This window comes from Triticum urartu, chromosome 7 (assembly GCF_003073215.2).
Source record: "Triticum urartu cultivar G1812 chromosome 7, Tu2.1, whole genome shotgun sequence".
In the NCBI taxonomy this organism is placed as follows: domain Eukaryota; kingdom Viridiplantae; phylum Streptophyta; class Magnoliopsida; order Poales; family Poaceae; genus Triticum; species Triticum urartu.
Window position 1 is genome coordinate 345,984,358 of NC_053028.1, and position 12,562 is coordinate 345,996,919.

Sequence of the window (12,562 nt, forward strand, 5' to 3'; positions counted from 1 at the left end):
CCGAACGAAAAACCAATCTAGAAAACCGGAACGGTTTAGAGAAGAAAAGAATCGGAACGATTAGAAGAAAATGATCCAAGAAAAAGAGACGCGGGGCAACCTCGGCGAGGTCTCCAGCGAGGGGCTCCGGCGGCGGCGGCAAGGTGCGGCGGCGGCGACGGTGACGCAGGGCGCGGGCGGCGGCTTAGGGCGGCGCGCGGGTGAGGCTGCGTGCTGCTACTTGTTGCGGCTTTGATTTGATGTGTTTAGAGGGGGGGGTGCTTGGGTATTTATACTGGGGAGGGGAGGGGTTTACTTGGGGTAGAGGGCAAGGAATTAGACTAGGAATAGGAATCCTAGATGAAAAAGAAAAACGAAACAAGGAAAAGGCCGGCCTAAGTCCCGCTGGGACTTCGGCTAGCGAGCGAAGAGGCGGCGGCGGCCTCCTGGCGCACGCGCGCAGGGGCTGGGGCGCGGCGGTGGCTGGCCTGGGCCTTGGCCCGACTGGCCTGGTAAGTCTTTTTTTTATAAATAAACGGTTTAGCACGCAGAAAAAAAACAAAAAGAGATCTAAACGAACTCCGAAAAATCTAAAGTAAATTTTCCCCGACTCCTAAAAATGAGCCGAACAAAATGAACTTTTCTCCTAAAATGCAATTTTCGAAAACGCGCATTTTTCCCTATCCAAATAAAATGCAAATAAACTCCGGCAAACAAAATGTGATCTATTTATTAAATCTTCATTTTTCCTATATTTTGGGAAAGTCATATTATTCCCTCTCTCATATTTTGATATCGGAAAAATTATTGAAGACAAAATAAATAAATCAAATGATCCTCTTTTCAAAATACGAGAAAACTCTCAAATATGAAAATAACGAAATCTCCAACTCTCTCCGAGGGTCCTTGAGTTGCGTGAAATTTCTAGGATCAACCAAAATGCAAGAAAATATGATATGCATGATGATCTAGTGTATAACATTCCAAATTGAAAATTTGGGATGTTACACACCAACACAAACAATAACGATTTTATTAGCACTCCAATTGCTCCTCTTACCGATGTTGATTCTTGTGAAATTAATACTGCTTTGCTGAATCTTGTCATGAAAGATCCGTTTTCTGGCCTTCCTAGTGAAGACGCTGCTAGCCATCTAAACAACTTTGTTGATTTGTGTGATATGCAAAAGAAGGAAGATGTGGATAATGATATTGTTAAACTTAAGCTATTTCCGTTTTCGCTTAGAGATCGTGCTAAAGCTTGGTTTTCGTCTTTGCCTAAAAATAGTATTGATTCATGGAATAAGTGGAAAGATGCTTTTATCTCTAAGTATTTTCCTCCCGCTAAGATCATCTCTTTTAGAAACTATATTATGTATTTTAAGCAACTTTATCATGAGCATGTTGCACAATCTTGGGAGAGGATGAAATTAATGATATGTAATTGCCCTACACATGGTTTGAATTTATGGATGATTACACAAAAAATTTATGCCGGATTGAATTTTGCTTCTAGAAATCTTTTAGATTCGGCCGTGGGAGGCACTTGTATGGAAATCACTTTAGGAGAAGCTACCAAACTCCTAGATAATATTATGGTTAATTATTCTCAATGGCACACTGAAAAATCTACTAGTAAAAAGGTGCATGCAATTGAAGAGATTAATGTTTTGAGTGGAAAGATGGATGAACTTATGAAATTGTTTGCTAATAAGAGTAGTCCTACTGATCCCAATGATATGCCTTTGTCTACTTTAATTGAGAATAATAATGAATCTATGTATGTGAATTTTGTTGGTAGGAACAATTTTGGTAACAACGCGTATAGAGGTAATTTTAATTCTAGGCCGTTTCCTAGTAATTCCTCTAATAATTATGGTAATTCCTACAACAATTCTTATGGAAATTATAAAGATTCCCTCTGATTTTTAATCTAGTATTAAAGAATTTATTAGTTCACAAAAGATTTTCAGTGCTTTGATTGAAGAAAAATTTCTTAAGATTGATGAGTTGGCTAGGAACGTGGATATAATTTCTCTTGATGTTGATTCTTTGAAACTTATATATATTCCACCTAAGCATGATATCAATGAGTCTCTCAAATCCATGAGAATTTCCATTGATGAGTGCAAACAAAGAACCGCTAGGATGCGTGCTAAAAAAGATTGCTTCATAAAAGCGTGTTCTTCTAGTTTTCATGATAATAAGGATGAAGATCTAAAACTGATTGATTTGTCCCCTATTAAATCTTTGTTTTTCAATATGAATCTTGATAATGATGGGACTGGAGATGTGTCAACTTTAGTTAGAAGGCGTCCCAATGATTCAGAGTCTTTAGATCTTGATGCTAAATTTGTTAAAAGTGGGATTGAAGAGGTCAAAACTTTAAATATCAATGAACCCACTATTTTGGATCTCAAGGAATTTAATTATGATAATTGCTCTTCGATAGATTGTATTTCCTTGTTTCAATCTGTGCTAAATTCTCCTCATGCTTATAGTCAAAATAAAGCCTTTACCAAACATATCGTTAATGCTTTGATGCAATCTTATGAAGAAAAACTTGAGTTGGAAGTTTCTATGCCTAGAAAACTTAATGATGAGTGGGAACCTTTAATTAAAATAAAAATTAAAGATCATGAATGCTATGCTTTGTGTGATTTGGGTGCTAGTGTTTCCACGATCCCAAAAACTTTGTGTGATTTGCTAGGTTTCCATGAATTTGATAATTGTTCTTTAAACTTTCACCTTGCGGATTCCACTATTAAGAAACCTATGGGAAGAATTAATGATGTTATTATTGTTGCAAATAGGAATTATGTGCCCGTAGAATTCATTGTTCTTGATATAGATTGCAATCATTCATGTCCTATTATTCTTGGTAGAACTTTCCTTAGAACGATTGGTGCAATTATTGATATGAAGTAAGGGAATATTAGATTCCAATTTCTGTTAAGTAAAGGCATGGAAAACTTCCCTAGAAAGAAAATTAAATTACCATATGAATCTATTATGAGGGCCACTTATGGATTTCCTACCAAAGATGGCAATACCTAGATCTATCCTCGCTTTTATGCCTAGCTAGGGGCGTTAAACGATAGCGCTTGTTGGGAGGCAACCCAATTTTATTTTTATTCCTTGCTTTTTGTTCCTGTTTAGTAATAAATAATTTATCTAGCCTATGTTTTGGTTGTGTTTTTTGTGTTTAATTAGTGTTTGTGCCAAGTAGAACCATTGGAAGACTTGGGGAAAGTCTTTTTGATCTTGCTGTAAAAACAGAAACTTTAGCGCTCACGAGAATTGCTGCCATTTTTCATTGGAGAGTTATATTTAGTTAATTCTTTTTGCAGATGATTAATAGATAAATTCCTCATGTACTTCTATTTATTTTAGAATTTTTGGGGTTCCAGAAGTATGCCTTTAATACAGATTACTACAGACTGTACTGTTTTTGACAGATTCTGTTTTGCGTGTGTTGTTTGCTTATTTTGATGAATCTATGGCTTGTAATATGTGACGCCGGGATAATTAAGCTATAGTAATATCATGTTAATGGTGCCATGTCATCATTTTCACCATGGCTAAATCCCCCATTGATTCCACCCAGTTCAAATTCATATCTAAAACAAAGTCGAAAATAAAAGTTTTCAGATGTCAAATCTAAAATCTTCACAACAATCTACAAATTCACCTGATCATTGTCATGTTGGAACCAACCTATTTTGGATTCCCACAGTGCCCCTGAAAATTTATTCAGTAGACCAATAGCTAATTATTTGAGCTTTTCAATTTCTAAAAATAGTTGAACACTCCCAAATGCTTTGAAACTCTTTATACCAACCCAGGTTATTGCCTTGTATTTTTGTGCCAAGTTTTGTTTTAAAAAAACTCTTTTAGAGGCTCAAAGAAAATAAACAAAAGGTAAAAACTTAACAAAAATAAAAAAGGGGCAACCCTCCCCCTCGCTAGGGCTCGTCCCAGCTGGCCTCTGACCTAACTAGGCCCAGCCCATCTTCCCCCTCCCGGTCGTCTTCTCCTGTTCACGACCGCGCCCGAACAGGAGCTCGTCCCCGTCGGACCAGCCTCGCCGGCGCCGCCCCGAGGGGATAAGGTTGACGCCTCGGGCTCCCCCCGTCTCCCCTCTCCCACTTGCCTCCCTCTCCCTTCCACGGTCCCCTCCCACATCCATCTTCTCTCTCTCCCTCGCCGCCCTCTCCGCTCAACCGAACGACGTGCTCGCCACTACCCGTCACCATCATGGCGAACGACAACCTCTACGCCGGCATTGCTGTCCAGAAGAGCCGTCGTCGTCGTGTATGTCGCTTGCACCCTCGAGATCGAGCCGGGAAGCCCCTGCTACACAGATCGAGGTCGTCTTCCTCGGGTCGCCGTCGTCGCCTTCGACTCTGGCCACCCCCCCTGCTGCTACTAACCCTCCCGCCGAGCCGCTGTGTGCTCCTAGGTGAGCACCATGTCCAACCCCTTTCCGTTCCGCTCCTCGACGTATGCCGTAGCCATAGCTTGACGCCGCCCCTGCTCCGTAGCTGCCGTGTCCAGAGCTCGTCATGGCCAAACCCACGCTCACGCCCCGTGCATGCCCTGGGCTCCCCTAACCGTGCCTGGCCGCGCTCATGCGCGCGCCCACCCGATGCTGCCGTCTGCGCCCGCCTGCTCATCGCCGCTGCCGCTGGCTGCCATTGCTTCTTGCTCTCCTGCTGCTACTACCGCGCTGTCGCCTGCAGCTCGTCTCGGCCGCACCTCCACGTGTCCGCTCGAGCATGTGGTCGCCGCGCCCCCAGCCGCCCCGTTCGCGAGCTCACCGGCCGCGGCCTCACCTTGTGCGTGTGTCGCGTGCTCGCGCACGCCTTCCCGCACCGCCTGCTGCTGTACTGCTCGATGCCACCGCTGCTTGCTGTACTGCTCGATGCCACTGCTGCTTGCTGCTCTGCTTGCTACTGTCGTTTGCTGCTGCTCCTCCCGCGCGTGGCCTCGCCGCCGCTGCCTAGCGCCCGCACCGCGACGTTGCACTTTGCTGCCGCTTTGGTACAAGTAACATTCAGTTACTGTAGCTATTGCTAGCTTTTCAATTTCTACATTGAGTAACCCCTTTGACTACCCCTAAACTGTGGCTAAACAACTACTAACGGGACTAAAAAAATTAAGGAAAGGTAGTACACTTGACAAGGCTCAAATGTTTCCATTGGACCAAATCCATTTGGTGCATAGATTAAATTTGATGAAAATCACAAAGTGCTATCTTTTGTTAGCAGAAAACAGAACTGTGTGCGTGAGTGTGTTGTGTGTGTGCGTGGGAGGCGGGGATGGCTCACTGCCAAGTGGGGATGGCCCTGATTAGTTTAGGTTGATTAAATACTTAGTGGTCAGAGTAGTTAGACTAATTAAGTACTACTTAGGATAATTGCTAGCCTATGTCATGTGGCCCCCTATGTTAATTTTAACCCCTCCATTTTAGTTTAGCCATCAATTAAATTATGTGTCAATGACATGTGGGCCACATCCCCCCTTTTTGACTAGTCATTTCGACTTGGTCAAATTTGGATTAGATTAAATAAAAATATTCCAGAAAATGTTTAAATCTTTGATAATTCATAAAAAATAATCTGTAACTTGAATGAAAAAAATTTCTACATAAAAGTTGCTTAGAAAAATGTAACGAACCCAAATACGCTACCCACATACCTGTCAGATGCCTCTAATTATCTGAACATGGAACATTCCCCTTCGGTCATCTGTTTGACACAGGTCCGGAACCGGGAAAACATTCCCTGTTGAATTCCCCCTTCACCTGTATCGTGTAGCCATACGTTAGGTCACACCCGGCACAACATATTGCCATGTTATGATTTGTGATGCATTGTTTGCTCTGTATTTACTGTTTCTTCCCCCTCTTCTCTCTGGTAGACCCCGAGACTGATGTTGCCCCTGTGATCGACTACGTCAACGATGACCCCTCCTTGCCAGAGCAACCAGGCAAGCAAACCCCCTTGAGCATTCCGATATTGCCCATTTCTTTCACTCTCATGCTTGCATTAGAACTGCTACTACTTTCTATATGATCCTACTCTTATGCATAGCCTGTTTTTGTTACCTGCTTTCATACCTTACCTGCTTATCCTAAACTGCTTAGTATAGGTTGGTTAGAGTTCCATCAGTGACCCCACCTTGTCCTAGTTGCCTCGCTTTATGTTCGATGACTCGATCAACGTGATCGACGTCCAGGCCCCGGCACCGCACATCACCCCCTAGTTGTACGACTCGGCAGAGTTACCATCGAGTGCCGAGGGTGGAACCTCATACATCACTCCTACTGAGATCTCTGTAGTGTAGCTATCCGGTCGTGGTCATCGAGGGTGATTTCCTCCTTAACCACTTCCGATACGACTATGTCGTGCAACCCCTCAAGTGTGAACCTCGAGGGTGGTCCCTCTTACGTTCACCTTGATGTTTACATCGAGTGGAATTCGCCGGGGGTGATTCCTAGGGTTTTGCCCTTGATGTTTGGACACACAGTTACTATGGTTACTATGACTTTACACTGAACCATGTTACTAAAGACGGGTCGGCCCTGAGGGGTGCCCGCGCGAGCTTAATTGTGAGTGATGTGGAGTCGGGTTGACCTGGAAGGTGCCCGCGAGATACTTACGAGGCGTGGTCGGGCATTCTTAGCCGTTGCCGCAAGTACTCGAGACGGGGTGACGGGGTCACATCTTTCGTGAGTCTCTGCTTGTTACCACGCGTTCCTAATCCACTACGATTTGGATATTTGATCCGAGGGGCCTCTGGCCTGATAGCACTAACCATCATGTGGGCATTGTATGGGCGTCATGCGTCGTATACATCAGCAGAAGCTTAATAGATGTCAGCGACTGAGTGGTGCGTGCCGGGTTGGACCGCTTAAGCTCCTACCTTGTTGAAGGAGGTAGCTAGGTCTGCTCACCGGCCGCCCACGCAATGTGAAGGAGTTCTCGGGGCGACGGCCCATGACCCCTGGGGAAATAGGTTTAGTCCGGCGTGCTGGCCTCTCTATTAAGCCTAGGTCGGGTTGCGGCGTATTGTTTGGCCGAGGCCGGGCATGACCCAGGAAAGTGTGTCCGGTCGGAGTTAATCGAGCGTGGTGGGTAAGTTGGTGCACCCCTGCAGGGAATAAAACATCTATCGATAGCCTTTCCTACGGTAACGGACACTTGGAGTTGTATCCCGATTGATACAATTAGAACTGGATACTTGAGATGAGACAAGGAGATGAGACTTGGATATGAGATGATAACTGGATAGTATGGCTCTGGGATTGCTTTCTCGTAGGGAGTCGAGAAAGGATCTCTGGCCGAGGTTGATAACACTTCCACTACTTTACTTTATGCTACTCTACTCCCTCCTGTTGCTGCAAGATGGTGGTTTCCAGAAGATGCTAGTCTTCGATAGGCTAGGCTTTCCCCTTCTCTTTTGGCATTCTGCAGTTTAGTCCAAAGATACAGCTCATTTCCTTTGATACAGATGCATACTTAGTTTACATCTGATGTAAGTCTTGCGAGTACTTTGGATGAGTACTCACGGTTGCTTTGCTACTTCTTTTTCCCCCATGCCCGATTGTTGCAACCAGATGACGGATCCCAGGAGCCAGACGACACCATGAAGACTACTGCTACCCGGAGGGTGCCTACTACTACGTGACAGCCGCTGACGACTTGGAGTGGTTAGGAGGCTCCCAGGCGGGAGGCCTTGCCTTTTCGATCGATGTTGCTTTTGTGCTGGCCTTCTAAAGGAAAAATTGTCTAACTTATGTCTGTACTTAGATATTGTTGCTTCCGCTGACTCTGGTGTATTCGAGCTTATGTATTCGATCCCTCGAGGCCCCTTGCTTGTAATATAAAGCTTGTATTATTTTAATTTGTGTCTAGAGTTGTGTTGTGATATCTTCCCGTGAGTCCTTGATATTGATCGTACACATTTGCATGTATGATTAGTGTACGATTGAATCGAGGGCGTCACAAGTTGGTATCAGAGCCGACTGCTTGGCTGTGTGTCCCCCCTTTCCAACTCCTTGGCCGAAGTTGAGTCTAGAAACCGAAAACCGTTTTACTAACTTGGCTGTGTGTCTTATGGGCCCACGTGGCCAATTGAGTGGTATTAGGATCTTTTATTCCTCGTCTATACTCCGGGACTCTGATCTCTCTTCTATTCAGGTTAAAATGGTTTTATTAACTCGAACATTAGGATCTCGTGATCACATCTGCCCGGAGAGCCCCTTATTTCAGATGATCGCCTGCTGCATCAGAAGATTCCGAAGATACTCTACGATATTCTCTCGAGACTTTGTGCCTGTTGCCTTTGCAATTCCCTACCACTGAAATATCCTTATGGATAACTACACACACTTGACAATCTTACATTCTAACCCATTGATCTTGTTATTACAAGATGCCCTGAACCGCTCTCCTTTTTCCGAGAATCCTTTGAGCTTACTGCCTTGCAGTTCCTTGTCATCTGAATACCCCTACGGATAACTTGGTGCACCTATCGAGTATCCGCTCATCCTCAGTTGATTCATGTACTTCACAAAAGTCTTCGTAATACAATTTGTTCTGGTGAAAATCCTCAACAGCCTATTGTTCTTGAATTTCTTGATTGCTTGCATTATGGTTAATACCATAAGTCTAGTAATCTTATTGTTAGCCTTTGTCATTGTCCTTTTGAGTCCGTTGATACAATATGTTGCTAATGCTCGCAATCCTCAATCAGATCCTAGAATTCATCCTTCTAGCTCAGATGTCATTTTAACATGTGCTGATTCTCGATCAATCAAATCGCCATTGATTGTACCACTAAGGCTATTCTACCTATCCGTCCCTAATCAGAGCATTGCTTCTGATCCCTTGTCTTGGAATTCATAATCCCTCTTACAATTGAGCTTTGAGTTAGTCAGTTGTTTCTATAATCTGATCTCCTTACATTCTTTCTTCCTCTGGTTGAATATTGATGCTCACATCAGATCCCTTGTGGACCACCAGACCCCTTTTCTGGATTTTATCCGACAACGTCCTTCATATTCAGTAACCTTGTAGCCTTTTCCTCGGATACACAATGCCCTTGGTAAATTGTATCCTCCCCTTTCTCAAGCATGCTCTACTACCGAGCTTGTGTTATTTATTCTTGAAATTTATGATATATGTTCCTAAGATGCCCCGATGGGTTGAACCTATGCCTTCCCTAATCTGTGTGAACTCGAAAGTTATGCGGGTTATACTCTACTGGATTTTCGTCAGATACAATTTCAATACTACAGCTTCATCAAGAGCGAGAAATAAAATGAAAGGTTATGCATTGTAGAAGTGGGAGTCGACCCTGAACCTTTGTGTTCATGCGCACGGACATGGTGTGGAACTTATCATGAAAGCTTCTTGCAAGGATATTTAATCATTCGAATAATTCTTCCGGTATCGTAAAATGGATCCCTTGTAGTTATGGTCCCGACCATATTTCCTCCTTGATCCCATTTACTGGGTAAGTTACAATTACTTATCCTCTGCAAATCATTTCCCCCATCCAACCTCTACTCCGATTTACCTTCTGGCATTACACCTAGTACTTGATACTGGGAAGCTTTAAACCCCATCACATCATTCCTAGCCTGATCGACTAATTTTTTTATCGTGACAACTTTTTAACTATGCTACCTGGTCCTTATGCCTAGAGCAACTTCCGGCGATGAGCTAAGCTTACGTCGATCTTCCTCATCTTATCATTTCGCCTTGAATAGCAAGCTTAATTTCGAGTTTGTGTCGTACCCATGGTTCCAATAACCTTTCGATTCATCATTCCTTTGATTGGATGTCATCGCCGATCGATTACATCTTCATGAAATCTCTCGACAAATGTGTCGCGATCATCATCAACATTCTGATCTTTTCCAGGATAACAATCGAATTCATGATGAGAAATACAATCCTTCCCCTCGATGATTTATGTTATCATCGACAACATTCTTGCCTTCCCCAACACAAACTTGTTCATATAATTTTGGAATTACATCCTTTTTGGCATCTCGATGGATTGTGGCTGAGCCCGTCGGCCACATGTAACGCCCTCGATGCGGCTATATCTCCCACGTGTCGAGGCACGACTTAGAGGCATAACCGCATTGAAAGCAATGTCGCAAGTTAGGCAATCTTCACAACATCCCATGTAATATAGATAATAAAAGGGGGGATACATAGTTGGCTTACACTCGCCACGTCAAACAAAGTACATAAATAGCATTACATCAACCAAACACTCATGGCCCGACTACGGCGCCAAAATAAAAGGTAAACCCAACATGCGACACGGTCCCAATCGCCCCAACTGGGCACCACTACTGATCATCAGGGAAAGACACATAGTAACGGCGTGAGTCCTCGTCGAACTCCCACTTGAGCTCAAGCGCGTCATCTGGAACGGAGTCATCAGGCCCTGCATCTGGTTTGGAAGTAATCTGTGAGCCACAGGGACTCAGCAATCTCGCACCCTCGCGATCAAGACTATTTAAGCTTATAGGTAAGGCAAGGTAAATATGTGGAGCTGCAGCAAGCGACTAGCATATATGGTGGCTAACCTGTTCGCAAAACAGAGCGAGAAGAGAGGGCAAAGCACGAACGAATAACTAGAGAACAACCTGCGACAAGCATTACTCCAATACCGTGTTCACTTCCCGGACTCCACCGAGAAGAGACCATCACGGTAACTCACATAGTTGATTCATTTTAATTAAGTTAAGGTTCAAGTTATCTACAACCGGACATTAACAAAATCCCATCTGCCCATAACCGCGGGCACAACTTTCGAAAGTTCAAAACCCTGCAGGGGAGTCCCAACTTAGCCCATGACAAGCTCTCACGGTCAACGAAGGAATAGACCTTCTCCCGAGACGTTCCGATCAGACTCGGTATCCCGGTTCTACAAGACACTTCGACAAGTTAAAACAAATCCAGCAACACCGCCCGAATGTGCCGACAAATCCCGATAGGAGCTGCACATATCTCGTTCTCAGGGCACAATCGGATAAGCAATCCTTACAACTAAAACCAGCCCTCGAGTTTCCCCAAGGTGGCGCTGCAAGGGGCTCTAGGTTGGACCAACACTCAGAGGAGCACTGGCCCGGGGGGGTTTAAATAAGATGACCCTCGGGCTCCGGAAACCCAAGGGAAAAGTGGCTAGGTGGCAAATGGTAAAACCAAGGTTGGGCATTGCTGGAAAAGCTTTATTCAAGGTGAACTATCAAGGGGTTCCCATTATAACCCAACCGCGTAAGGAATGCAAAATCTGGGAACATAACACCGATATGACGGAAACTAGGGCGGCAAGAGTGGAACAAAACACTAGGCGAGAGGCCGAGCCTTCCACCCTTTACCAAGTATATAGATGCATTAAGATAACAAGATAATATAATGATATCCAAACAAGTAAATAATGTTCCAACAAGGAACGGTCTCCAATCTTCACCTGCAACTAGCAACGCTATAAGAGGGCTGAGCAAAGCGGTAACATAGCCAATCAACGGTTTGCTAGGACATGGTGGGTTAGAGGTTTGACATGGCAATTTGGGAGGCATGATAAGCAAGTGGTAGGCATCGTAGCATAGGCATAGCAAAAGAGCGAGCATCTAGCAAAGCAAAGATAGTAGTGATTTCGAGGGTATGATCATCTTGCCTGCAAAGTTGTCAGAGTTGACTGGATCCTCGAAAGCAAACTCAACGGGCTCCTTGTTAGCGAACTCGTCTCCCAGCTCTACCCAAACAAGACAAACAAGCAACAAGGACACAATCAACCACGTGCAAAGCTCAAACAACATGATGCAAACATGGTATGCTATGCGGGATGCAATATGCAATGCATATGCAAGATTTGACAAGGAATGAATGAACTGTAACACCCCGGATGTAACTTTCCCTATTTGTACTCCAACTCTTGCCGTTTCCGGCGTTAAGTTATATTTATTATCTCGGTTTCGGGTTTTTGTCTCCGTGTGTTGTTGTCGTTGTCATGCATCTCATATCATGTCATCATGTGCATTGCATTTGCATACGTGTTCGTCTCATGCATTCGAGCTTTTTCCCCGTTGTCCGTTTTGCATTCCGGTGCTTCGTTCTCCTCCGGTGGTCATTTCTAGATTTATTTCGTGTGTGGGGATTAAACATTTCCGGATTGGACCGAGACTTGCCAAGCGGCCTTGGTTTACTACCGGTAGACCGCCTGTCAAGTTTCGTATCATTTGGACTTCGTTTGATACTCCAACGGTTAACCGAGGGACCGAAAAGGCCTCATGTGTGTTGCATCCCAACACCCCTCCAATTTGGCCCAAAACCCACCAAACTCTGCTCCATCATCTAGAGCATTCGATCACGAACGCGTGGCCGAAAACCGCACCTCATTTGGACTCTCCTAGCTCCCTCTACGCCTATTTAAACACCCCCCGATTTTCGGATCTCCTCCTACCTCCGAAACCCTAAAATCATCTCCGCGCGCCGGACACGTCCGTCCGCGCACCGGACACCGCTGCCGTCCTCTCCCGCGTTGCCATGTGGCA